General features: G+C 39.3%; 1 protein-coding gene across 5 annotated transcripts in view; it reads left to right on the top strand.

Annotated features, from left to right (window-relative positions):
• Positions 1-13494, top strand: part of Bmpr1a (bone morphogenetic protein receptor, type 1A) — a 92276-nt gene that overhangs the window by 35365 nt on the left and 43417 nt on the right. For 3 of the 5 annotated variants that reach the window (XM_006518470.4, XM_030247615.1, NM_009758.4), the window contains exon 2: positions 7360-7473. The gene's annotated coding sequence lies outside the window, so the exon portion shown is untranslated. Of the gene's footprint in view, positions 1-7356; positions 7474-13494 lie in introns of all 5 variants that reach the window. The other 2 variants (XM_006518469.4, XM_017315806.2) reach the window with 1 other exon arrangement.

Genomic DNA, 13494 nt, shown 5'->3' with positions numbered 1-13494 from the left:
TAACACTTGACGTGTTTTTAAATTTTCTCTTATTGTCTCATTTTTTGGTTGATAGTAGTTCTTTTATGAAACTCAAGCACAGTGACCCTTACAAATTAAGCCCCAGAGAGCATGGCCTGGTTTTTGCAAGCTCAGTAGTTCCCTGGCAGGTAGTTGGATTATGTGTACTATGTTGGGATAGTTGCTTCTAATTATCTGTCTGAAACTCTCCCAAGACTTGTTGCTTCCTTATGAAATCTTGATTGCCCTAGTTGCTGCTCATCCTGTATACAGGCTCCTCCCTTAGGCATGTGACTCACTGTTTGAAAGCTGGGACTGTACAGTCATTAAGTACTTGCCCCTCATTACATAGAGATGAGAATTTAAATGTAGGCTTCCTATCTAACACTTTGTTCCCCAAGTGTTTACCCCTGTTGACAGTAGCAGGCACTCCTCTACCTCACCTTCTGAAGAAGTCTCTGCACTGGTTTGTCCCCCTTGTCAGAAGGGATTAGTTTGCATATTCCTATTCCTGTATAAGGGATGGATTTTATAAGGGTCAGTTAGCAGAAAATAGCTTTATTTTCTACAGTATTTTTATGTTTACGGGGGGTTGAGACGGGGTTTCTCTGTGTAGCTTTGACTGTCCTGGAAAACTTGTCTGTAGACCAGGCTGGCCTTGAACATAGAAATCTGCCTGCCTCTACCTTATTTTTTTTTTTTTTTTAGATTTATTTATTATTATATGTAAGTACACTGTAGCTGTCATCAGACACACCAGTAGAGGGCGTCAGATGTCATTATGGATGGTTGTGAGCCACCATGTGGTTGCTAGGATTTGGACTCAGGACCTTTGGAAAAGCAGTCAGTGCTCTTAACCGCTGAGCCATCTCTCCAGCCCCCTGCCTCTACCTTCTTAGTGCTGGGACTAAAGGCATGTTCCACCACCACCCATCTTTAAAAATATTAGTTGTACTTCATTAGAAAATAAGTCTATTATGAGGAGGAAGTTTGAATTCTTCTGTTCTCTGAATAGGACATTTAGAAATAATTGCATTTGGCTTGGTGGCACACAGCTGTAATCCTGGCATTTTAGAGTATGATGCCAGGGGATAAGTTTATCCTGGGCAACTTCACTTAAAAGTTCAGGTTCAAAGTGAGGTCCTGTTTGAAAAGAAACCCAAAGGAGAGAACAGAGGGAGGGTGGGTTTTAATGCGTTGGTATAGTTACATCTTATCCCTCAATATCAAGTAAAATCTTTGTATGTTAAGTGTAAAATAAACAAACTGACCCCCCTCTCTGATGCCCTTGCCTCATGACTGCTTATTACACATAGTTGTGTGATCCCCCCCCCCCGAAAGTGAATAGAACACTTCATTCCAGATAGGGAACATGCCACAAATGAAAGAAAGAGTGCCACCCAAGTGTAGTTTGGTGAACCAGTGAGCCTATTGGGGTTACTCAGGAACATGGCCAAGACTTAACAGAAGAGCTGCATCACTGCAGTTCTCTGCCAGCACTTTCTTACTGCTTATTATGGAACTCTTGGCGAGGAGCTCCGTAAGTCTTGTGTTTTGTAAGCTTCCTAAGTCTTATGAATTTCCCTTCTCTCTGCAGGATCAATATTCTAATTAGGAAAACACAGCAATACAACAGAAGCATAGGCATAATCTTTAATATTTTAAGAGCAATTTAAATTTTCATTCAATTTATAAGGAATATTTTGGGGTACGCTCTACTCTTCCAGATGACCCTGGTTTGATTCCCAAGACCCACATAACTATTCATAACCATCCATAACTACACATGCACTCTTGGGGCTTTAGAACGCATTCCTGGTGACCTCATTTTATTGTAGCAGAACTCTTTTGGTATTTTCAGCATTGGTATTTTTCATAAATTTAATTACAAGTTTCTTTATGATTAGGATTGTCCAGCAGTGGATGTTGCACTTAGTAGTCTAGAATTACTTTCTAGTGATTTTTTTTTTTTGATAGTAGAAATTTTACTGTCTTGTAAAGCTCTATTCATAGAATCTTGTTTGATGGTGCTTTTACATCTTAGCTAATAATAAATATCATTGATAATTTCTTAAAGTCTTTACAGAAAAAAGGATAGTATGTATTTCTCTACTGATTCTGTTTAATTGGAAAGGAAAGATGATTATCAAGTATGTTAACTTACATAGAAAACTTAGGGTTTTAGGGTAAATTGAAGCGGAGAGGTGGTTTTGTGGGACTGGCTTTGCTGCAAGCTTTCCCTAGTGCAGCTGGCATTCATCAGGAGTAGGGAGAGGAGGGGCGAGAGCAGAAGGGCAAGGAGCTATCCTTAGCGAAGACAGAAGACTCAAAGTTGGCACAGGAGTTGCTGCAGGTTTCTTTAGTTTTGTGCTACAAGGGCTCCTTATTCCACTAGAAAGCAGAAGCCATTGTGGCACTGAAGTTCCCTTGAATGTTTTCTTTGTAATTAAAAAAAAAAAAAGCTGGGTGTAGTGCACACCTTTAATACCAGCATTTATGAGGCAGGAGCAAGTGGAACTTGGTGTGTAAGAGGCCATCCTGGTCTACATAGTAAGAGGCCATCCTGGTCTACATAGTAAGAGGCCATCCTGGTCTACATAGTAAGAGGCCATCCTGGTCTACATAGTAAGTTCCAGAGCAGCTGGAGCTGCATAGGAAGACCCTGTCTCAGAAAATACATCTTTAGATGTCTGTGTGAAGGTAAGGCATTTGTGTGCAGTGCCCATGGAGGATGGAAGAGAGTGTGGGTTCCCCTGGACCTGGAATTAGAGATGGTTGTGAGCTCCCTGAGGTGGATGTTGGGATCCAAACTCTGGTCTTCTGGGAAAGTAGTGAGCATTCTTAACTGCAGAACCATGCCTCTAATTTCCCAGAGAAGACTCCTGAGGACCCTTGCTGCAACATCACTGCTTCAGAGTCTCGCTTTACAATAGAGGTGAGGGATTGAATTTATCTTCAAATGCAGCATGGGCCTAGTGGGTGTCTAGAGCAAGGCAGCAGGGTATAGGGGTTTATGAATGGAAAATGACTAAGAAGAAACTACAGGTTAAACAGGTATTTTGCTAAATCTACATAACAGGATTTTTGCTGAAGTCAGGCCAGAGTCAGGGTGATAAAGCATCACTTGAAAGAATAGAGAGGAGAGAGGGACTTGATCAGATATGAGGTAATGGAAGGTCCTGCAAAGTTGGCTTAATTTAAGACTGGATTTTATGTGAAGGCAAACAGGTCTGCATGAAAGAAAATTTAGAGAAATTTGATCAAGCAGAGAACCTTTGTCAATGTTTAGGATTACATGTGGTGGGTTGGGTGTTTCAGGAAGCCTTGGATGGGAGACAGGCTCTTCCTATGTAGTCTAGACTGATGTGACACATCATCCTCTTACAAGCTTTCTGATTACTAGAAATATAGGAATGTCCCGTGATGGCCTGATTGACGTGTCGGTTTAGTTTTAAAAGAAATCGCTAGGCAGGAGAGACAGCTGGGGGTGGGGTTGAGGAATATTTAAGAGCACTTGTTGCTCTTGCCGAGGACCAAAGTTCAAGTCCCAGGAGTACCCACATGGCAGCTCACCACTGTCTATAACTCCAGTTCTAAGAACTCCAACACTCTCTCCTAGCCTTTATGTATATCAGGCACGTACATGGTGCACACATGCAAACAAAACATTCATATGCGTAAAATAAATTAAAATGAAAAAAAAGCCAAGCTCTTGTCCAAAATGGGGGGTGCTATTTTGCATGTTCATCAACTATATTTGAGAAAATCCATTTTTTTCACATTTTGCCAGTACTTAGCCACTGGTTGAATTTATCTGTCCTTACAGGTGTGTAGTAATATCTCTATATTAATTTGTATTTCTTAGTAACTAGTAGTCTTTTATTTATTTATTTGCCATTCATATGACCTCTTGGTAAGAATTTTGTCGGGGGACTTTTGGGATAGCATTGGAAATGTAATTGAGGAAAATACATAATTAAAAAAAAAAGAATTTTGTCACTTACAAAAACTATTTTCTTACTGGATTTTTTTCTTTCCACTGTTGAATTTGGTTTGTTTTTCCAGTGCTGGATATTGAACCTAGAGCCATGTTGGTTCTACAAGCACCCTACCACTGAACTGCACTCCCCCCAACCCCCGTTGTTGAGCTTTGATGCAACTTCATATATTCTTGATGAGTCTTTTTTACTTCTGTACTTTGTAAATATATTCTCCAAGTTTGTATCTTGCTCTTTTCCCTTCTTAAAAAGATCTCTTGTAAAGTAGGTGTTTTAAATCTTAAGTTATCAATGTAGTTTAACCACCACTAGTGCCTGGTGTGTTTATAGTAGTAATAAAAGTATTTGCTGGGGCTGGTGAGATGGCTCAGTGGTTAAGAGCACCAACTGCTCTTCCAGAGGTCCTGAGTTCAATTCCCAGCAACCACATGGTGGCCTGCAACCATCTGTAATGGGTATCTGATGCCATATTCTCCTGTGTCTGAAGACAGTGACAGTGTACCCACATATATGAAATAAATATGGCTGGAGTGAGCAGGGCCAGAGTCGGGGGAAGAGTGTTTGCTAATCATGTGCCAGGTCCTGGATTCAATTCCCAGTACCACAAAAATAAACCAATGGAAATCCATTACCCCTACAGAAACCACCAAGAATAAACACCAGTATGCATAGTACAATTGTTATTGACCCTAAGTGTCTAAATGTTACTAGTAATTCTTGTATTAAGGTTTGTTTTATACAGTACAGCATAAATCCATCTAAGCAGAAACTTAAAATTACTTTAAAAACTTAAAATTTAAGTTTCTCTATTTTAACATGCTTGAAAATTTTAGCCCAACATCTTTGGTAAAAAAAAAAAAAAAATTACATTTATTTGGTGTTTGTCTTGTTGTTGTTACATTTCAGTTCATTTTTGTATGTTTTTGTTGTGTGCATGGGCATGTGCCATGGTACAAGTGTGGAGGTCAGAGGGAAACTTGCAGGAGTCAGTTGTCTCTGATATGTGGGTCCTGGGATTGAACTCAGGTTTCTAGGCTTGGCAAGCAAGTAGCTGTGCTTGCTGAGCCATCTTACCAATCCCAGTGTTTGATTTTTTTTTTAATAAGATCCCTTGTTGAACACAAGGTTGAACTTGAACACGTGAACATTCATAAGTGAGGAAGGATGTGTGGACAGAGGGGTATATTGTGGGACACACTACAGCTTCCAGGAGATGTTTTCTATGTTTTGTTTGTGTGGTTTTTTGGGGGAAGGGTTTGTAAGGGTGGATATGAGGGAATGGAGAGATGCATGATGGGAAACTCTTAAGTCAATAAAAAGCTATTTAAAAAAACGAAAAGAAAAAAAAGCCAAAAACTTGTGAACACATATTTACAGTGCTAACAGTGACCTAGTAAGTTAAGTGATTTGGACCATTTTGCTTATGTAAATCCTGTATCTATGCTTGCATTTATAGAGGTCCTTCTTCTGCATTTTTTGGATTTCTAGTATGTAAAAAATGATCTGTAGACCTGTACTGTGAAGCAAATCTTTTTATTTCATTTTTTTTTTTTGTTTAACTTTTGAGGTACAGAAAGATTTTCTCAGTAGGCTGTAAGATTAGGTTTGTTTGTGATTTGTTTGTTAAGATTTATTTTAGTGAGTGTTTTGCTTGTATGTATGACTGTGCATCACATGAATTCTTGGTGCCTGAGGTCAGAAGGAGAGGTCAGATCCCCTGAGCAGGAGTTACAGATGGTAGTGGACCACCATGTGGGTGCTGGGAACTGAACCCAGGTTCTGGAAGAGAAGTTAGTGCTCTTACCTGTGAGCCATCTCTACAGCCTCCAAGATTAACTTTTAAATTTTTGTTTCTGAAATTATTTTCCTGTTATTCACCTATGAGAGCATAACAGGAGACTAAATAATTTGGATTTTGAATTATGGTATATTTGGATATTGGGGCTGGATAATGTGTTTCTTCTCTTTTAAAAAATTAATTTTAAATTTAGCCTAAAACTCAAATCTTTCTTTGCTGTGAAAAAAAATGTTATAATAATTAGTGTTGTAATAAGCAATGGTTTGCATGTTATTCATCATTTGATCCATTGCAATTATCTGGTAAAGTGTTTAAATAAAGGTACATCAATGGCCTATTTTTACTTTTATGTAAGTTAATGTAACACAGTGATTATCTCACTTCTGTTTGGAGTGGACTCAAGTCCCTCCAACCCCCTAAATGATTTTAGAGTAAACTTTGTGCCATTTCTCTAGTATCATATGTGTGTGTGTGTGTGTGTGTGTGTGTGTGTGTGTGTGTGTGTATGTGTGTTGTTTATTTATTTAATCAACTTAGGGGAAATTTTTCTAAGATATAAAGATTTTGGATTAAAAAAATAAAAACACCAGTCCTTCAAATCTATTTTCCCTTCCTTCATTTCTTAGTGACATTCTAAGAGTAGGTTTGAAAACTGCTGGGGCCTGGTTATATTGTGGATAATGATAGCATTGAGAGGAACCAAGAAGGCTCCTAAGTGCAGACAGTGTTACTAATAGCTGTCAGGGTCTGCTCATTTCTTGGACAATGAAAGATTTCTCTGTGGCAGCCCATCTGCTGAGTGGACTCTTTAAAGACGGTTGCTGTCTTCTATGTTGGACTGGTCTTGAGTTGCCCCAGGTGATGTGAATTTAGTTACTATTGCCAAGACTGTCAGACCTCAGCATACTGTCATTGAATGGTCTGAAGACAAAAGGATTGACCTTGTGATAGGATATAGTTATATTCATATTGCTTTTGAAAATTTCTTTCTGTATGAAACATAGTATTTTTCCTCTTTGAAGTTTTAATTAAAAAAAGTCAATGAAATTGTTTTAAATTTTTACGCTAGGCAGGAGGAGGATGATGAGCTCCTGGAGTCCATAGTGTAAGTGAGCATGTATATTTTTAAATAAATTAAAAATTGTTATTGTTTGCCATCTTGCATTTTTGTAAATGTCCCTTGAAGCAGTAGGGTCTTTAAGGACAGTGTTAGTGTGTATGGACCCCCTCCATATTAAACAAATAAAAATTTTTAGGCAGTCTACAAGAAAGGGAAAAGTGAGATTGCAAGAAAATTGTTTCATGTTCTTTTAGTTGATTTGTTTTAAATTGGTATTGTTCATTAAAACCTAAGTTTAACATAAACATTTGTACCTAATTGCCTCGAAGATTGCACTGTGTCATTTCCCTAAGTACTGTATCTTCTTTTGGCCAGTAATTGTTCATTGACTTTACTTTGAAAATAAATAATTTTACCTATGAAAAATTTTTAGTGCTCTTTTACACATTTTATTCTGACATTAAAAGCTTTTTCTTAAATAAGTCTTTTTTTTTTTAAAGCAGATTTATGAAAATATGCATCGCTTTGATACTGTCTTGGAATTCATGAGATGGAAGCATAGGTCAAAGCTGTTCGGAGAAATTGGAACTACAGTTTTATCTAGCCACATCTCTGAGGTAAGGAAAAGATTAAAGAAAATGAAGTTGTCATGTCCGCTCTCGACCAACAAGAATGACACGACCACCAGTTCTTCTAACAGCAGTTTATTCAGCAAGCTTCAGTCTTCATCTCTCTCACTTCATCTTTTTCTCCCCCGAACCCCGGGCCTCTCACTCTTAAATACTCTCAGCCCCCATCCACTCACGGCAGGCCATGTCACCTCACCAGGCACGCAGCTTCAGCCAATCAGGGCGGCAGGGGCATGTCTTCACCAAATATGGACTTGTTTACACCGCCAGCATCATGGTGCACCTGCGCAGCTCTCACGATGGTCGTGGCTTATTTTCAGGTGTATGAGGAAGTCAGGTGCAAGTCTTGAGACTTAGCTGCAGTCCCGGTGCCATCTTGGGGCTGCTGCCACACCCGCTCCTCACATGAAGTCATAAAAAATGCTTTCTTTATCACTGAAGGCAGACTGTGTGTACTTGTGTATTTTGTGCACTGTGTGTATTGTGTGTACTGCTTCCACAAAATCTTCACTTGTGGTCCTTTAGTGTCCTTGTAACACCAGAGCTTTGTGTTAACTATTCAGCTTCTCGAATCACCTTCCTTACAAATTAATAATTTTAATATATTTTCGTGTTACAAATAGGTGGTAGCCTATTAAGAACTGCCTTGAGATCCAGTTTTGTCTGTGTTAGTCAGCTTCCCTTAGTGTCATGAGACATCTGTGGTAATTAACTTATAAAGAGGAAAGATTTATTTTGGCTTAGAGTTCTGAGTGGCCTTGTTGCTTTGGACCTCTAGCAATGCAGCACATCATGGCAGGAGTCCGAGGCACAGCAGATCACTAACCTCCCAAGCACCCAGTTCCAGAGGAAGGCTGGCTCCATTGTCCTTTGCAGAAGCATACCCTCACTGACCTGATGGCTTCCTACAAGACTGCACTGTCTCACAGTTGTGCTACCCTGCAACCCAGGCCTTACTCCTGTACCGGCAGGGGATATTCAGCTAAACCACAGTAGTTAACAGTGTTTTGATAGTCTTCAGTGACATATTCTTTAGTGATAACTTTGTCCTTCATTTGGATGACTTGTGCACTACCTTATAGTTGTAACTGTTAATAAGGTAATTTCTAATCTAGGTGATTCAGAAACTATTTCTTTCATTTTAAAGGGATTACACAAGAGACACAAAACTGTAAGCAACATACGTGAAAGTCTTTCACGACCAACTCCATTGTTCTTCTCCCTAAGTTCCCTTTCACCTGTCTAGTGTCCCGTCTTTTGTAGTCAATTTATTGGTCTGTTTATGTATCTTGAGTTAATTTTAATATCTACCTGTATGTGTTCCTACAGAAGATAGAACATGGTGTTGGATTCCCTGGAAATGGAATTACAAGTGATTGTGAGCCACCTAGTGAGTGTATTGGGAACTGAACTCAGGTCCTCTGGAAGAATAGCAAGCTTGCTATTCTCTCATAACCACTGAGCCATCCCTTCAGTCTGACTTCTTGATTTTCAAATTTATTCTTATAAAAGTATGCATAATGAGAATACCTACTTACAAAGCATGAGGATAAAGTGAAGGATGTAGAAAAATTCTTTTATTAAACTGATTTATTTATTTGTATGGGACTGATACCTGCCATGGTACATATGTGGTCAGAGGATATCTTGTACCAGGCAGTTTTCTCCCTCCACCATGTTTGTTCTAGGGATTGTACTCAGGTTATCAGGCTTGACAGCAAGTGCCTTTATCTACCAAGCAATATCACTGACCCAGGAGAGCTTCCTTTAGTGGGGGCTTTCCTATGGTACTAGGAGCAGTGCTAGGCATTGAATCCAGGCCTTTGTGCCTGCTAAGCAATTACCGTATCACTGAGCTACATTCCCAGCAGTTGGAACTCTTAAATGTTGACACTAATGTTGATTTTATTATTATTGAATATTACTAATTACAATTACTGCTAGGACTTCGTTTTTTTATTTTTATTTTTTAGATTAGAGTAGACTTTATTAAGGGCATGGGGAGGGAAGTTAGGAGGGTAGTAGAGGCAGAGAAATGCGGAGAGAGAGGGAGAGTAGAGGAGTAGAGGCTGGCTGTGAGTTTGGAGAGATGGGGGAAAGGAATGGGGAATGGGCGAGGGGACAGAGCAGGAACAAGAAGGGAAGAGCAAGAGAAGAACGAGAGGACTCTTCATTCTTAATATTATTTACTCGTGACATTATTTTTACATGGTACAACTTTGTGTGTGTATGTGTATGTTTCATGTCTTTTCAAAGTACTCCTTTGCTTTTATAGATGAATGCCATTTTTCTGATTATATATTTAATAAATTTTAATATGCTGACTTCCTTTGATAACCATTCTTGTTTTCTCATATTTTCATGTATATGTGCATATGTCTGTGTGTGTGTGTGTATACTTTTAACATCTTTAACATCTTTGTTAGTCATTCATTGCTTTGCCCATGTGTCTCACAAAAAGGGAGGAGGGGTTTATTTATAGTCATGGTGTCAGAGATTTCAGTTCATAGTCCTTGGCTATGATGAGGCAACACATGATGGTGTGGGAGTGTGTGGTGGAAGAGATTCTTTTGATGGATAGGAACAGAGAATGAAGAAGGGTCTGAGGCCTAAGTATGACCTTCACTCCACCTTTACACCTAGAACCTCCTCCCATAGTACAGCCCAGGTATGCTTGGATAGACCAGCTTGTGGTGAACACCTCATATTCAAACTATAACTTCTATCATCCCTAGGATCTTGAAATAAGTATACATATTTGTTCATTCATTTAGCCTGTTTAGAGCTTCTTATTTGTGGGCAGTTTTGTTTTGTTTTTGACAGGCTCTCGACTATGATGCCCTGGCTAGCCTGTTACTTGCAGTGACCTCTGTGTCCTGAGTATGTGCCACCAACACCTGGCTTTTTATTTGTTCTTAAAAGCTTACAGTTGAGTAGAGCAGTACACATTTGTGATCCCAGCAATTGGGAGGTAGGGAGGAGGTTCAAAAGTTAAGGCCAGCCTCAACTGTAGCCAATTTAAGGTGAACCTAGATTATATAAGACCCTCATTATTATTTTTTAAGGCTTCATCTGTCCATGGCTCTTGATGAATTTCCCGTCTCTAGCATCAGCTTCTCTAGTTGCACATCTAGAGGTTGCTAACTGTGTCCTCTCAGCATAGTAGTTCCCTCCATTCTTTGTTTCCATCTTCTGTCAGCCTGCTCAGTCTGTTTTTTAATGTGTTACAGTAACACTTCAGATTCTCTCCTTCACCCTCCCCCTTTATCTTCACAGTATTTCAGTAATGATCTTTGTAAGCCATGGCAAACTCGTTTGCTTAAAAGCTTGGAGTGATTTCTTACTGTCTGTTGAGTAAATATCAGGCTTCTTTAGCATGTGAGAAACTTTATGCATTAATTCCTACCTATTCTTATTCTTACCCCCTTGTATGTAAGAAAATCATAATTGCTACTATGGTGGTTTGTAGTTTGATGGTCTTACCCTGTTATGCTTTTGTTTCTGATTCATAGCTTGCAATTCTGTTTATTCTGTCTTTTTATTCAAGCATTATATCATTCCATTATCTGTCATCAGTGTTTTAAAGACATCTCATACTAGCTCCTAGATTTCATTTTACTTCATGTTTTGGGCTTTGAAGTCCAGCTCCTGTGCTTTGTTGTTAAACATTAGAATTTTGATGATCTACTAGCATTTTCTCTACCTTGTATCCACTTTTACACCTACTTGTCAATGTTGCCATTAAATCAAACAGTAATAGTAGCCGTATTTTTTATTTGCTACTATCCACAGTTTTGTAGCCATATATTCTTGGTGGATTTCTTTTTGAACAGCTTATGGACATTATCATGAAAGTTATTTTGAAGCCAGGTGTCCTGGCACACTTTAATCCCAGCACTCTAGAGGCAGAGGTAGGCAGATATCTGTGATTTCAAGGCCAGTCTGATCTGTATAGTGAGATCCAGGCCAATGAGGGCAATAGTGAGACTGTCTCACAGCTATCACAAGAAAGAGAGGGAAGAAGACATAGGACGTGGTCTTCAGTAGGTCTGTGGCACAGTATGAGAGGCTGCATTTCTGAGATGGTCGCACTAGCTTTGACTAGCAAGGTGGCTAATACAAAGTTTACTTATACCCATTGTAGCCTTCCTAACCTTTAATTAATTTAGATCACAACTTTCCTTTTGAAGGCTGTGGTTTTTAAAATATGTACCCATGTAGTGACAATTTTGAGTTTTGGTTTCTTTGAAAAACACATAAATATGGGAAATGTGGTTTCCTTTTAACCCCAGGTGTGGGGTACATGGCTGCTTCAGATTGTCCACAGCAGCTGACTATGATTTGCCTTGTGCTCTAACAGGGATGTGATTTTTTTTTTTCCCAGCTGCAGATAGTTTCTGTGATTATGTGACATTTGGAATTTTGGGGACTTTTCAGAGGGTATATAATCAATCACAAAGATGTGAAGAGAAAGACCACTGACCCAAGTCACCATTACCAAATTAATTAAAACAAGCTTTTTAATTCATGTACGTGGATGGGCTGCTTCCCCCTAAGGTGAGATTCAAAAGGCTAACATTGGATATGAAAACAAGGATTTTAGAAGTAGGGGGCTTTCAAATAGGGGGTTTGGTGGGCAAAATAGGCCAACTTACAGGAGCAGAACATAAGTGTACCAAGTTAGTCATAAAGACCTCCAGCAACAAAGGCGTAGATTGCAAGTGGTTGGAACAAGGTAGTCTTAATAACTGGTAGTCATAGCAGCCTTTTGAAACAAAGTTAGAGTTGCAAGATGGTTATAAACAAGTTTTGAAACAAAAACATGGTTGCCATTTTCTGGAACAGATAGTATAGAATCATTTGTAATCAAAGTTACAGGTAGGGTATAGCCCAATCCTTGAGTAAAAGAAGTTTGTACCAAAGGAGTGGTGTGTGTGTGTTTGTGTTTGTATGTGTGTGTGCATTTTCATAGCTATTGAACTATGTCATTTAGCTTTGTATAAGTCTGTGGCATGGTTAAAAACTAGGCCCATTATTTGCTGTGAACAGTAATTGTTAGTTAGAGGATGTTATATTTACAGGCAGAAGGTTCACTATGAATTTGAAACTAGCCTGGCCTTCTTAAGTGAGTTCTAAGTCAGCTTGGACTACAGAGTAGTATCATATCTTATAATAAAACCAAGAGGATGGAATATCAAAGTATGCCAAGTGCTAAAGAAAAAAGCCTGGCTGGGGATAACAGGAAAGCTTTCAAGTAGCAGTGCCATTACAGTTTGAATAGGATAGGGTAGGATCACTGAGTAAGACAAGTGTTTTGTTGTTGTTGTTTTGTTTTTCAATTAGCTCAGGGACCAAGTAGCAATACATCTTTTCTTATATCCTGGGGAAAGGATGCAGGTGGCAGTCCTATACATGTGCCAGGCTTAGAGCAAAGGCTTTTGTGTCTTGTTTAAGGAAGAGCCGTGGGTAGTGCAGCTGGAGTAGAAGAGGAACTGGAGACTGGTGGACATCTCTAGACTTAAGCTTTTACTCTGGGAGAACCAGGCTATCACTGGAGGTCTTTAAACAGAGGTGTGGTTTACCCCAACATAATTAGGATTGCTCTGCCTGTGTGGTGAATATGTGGTGTATAAAAGTATTTGTAGACCATTTATAAGACTGTTCCAATCATCCAAGTAAAGGTTGCTAGTGTCTTAAATTAGAGAACAATGGAATTAGTGCGAAGTGTGTAGGCTCAGGATACAAACTGAAGGTAGAAACAATTGATTTGATGGCAGGAGAATGAGGGGATGTCTTTGGGTTTCTATTGCTGTGAAGAGACACCGTGACCACAGCAACTCTTACAAAAGAAAACACTTAATTGGGGCTAGCAAGACTGGGTTTTTCTCTATGTAGCCCTGGCTGTCCTGGAACTTACTCTGTAGACCAGGCTGGCCTCAAGCTCACTGAGATATGTGTGCCTCAGCCTCCACCTCCTGAGAGCTGGGATCAAAGGTGTACGTAATTACT

This window comes from Mus musculus, chromosome 14, assembly GCF_000001635.26.
Source record: "Mus musculus strain C57BL/6J chromosome 14, GRCm38.p6 C57BL/6J".
Classification (NCBI taxonomy): Eukaryota; Metazoa; Chordata; class Mammalia; order Rodentia; family Muridae; genus Mus; species Mus musculus.
This window is presented reverse-complemented; position numbering and strand designations above follow the sequence as displayed.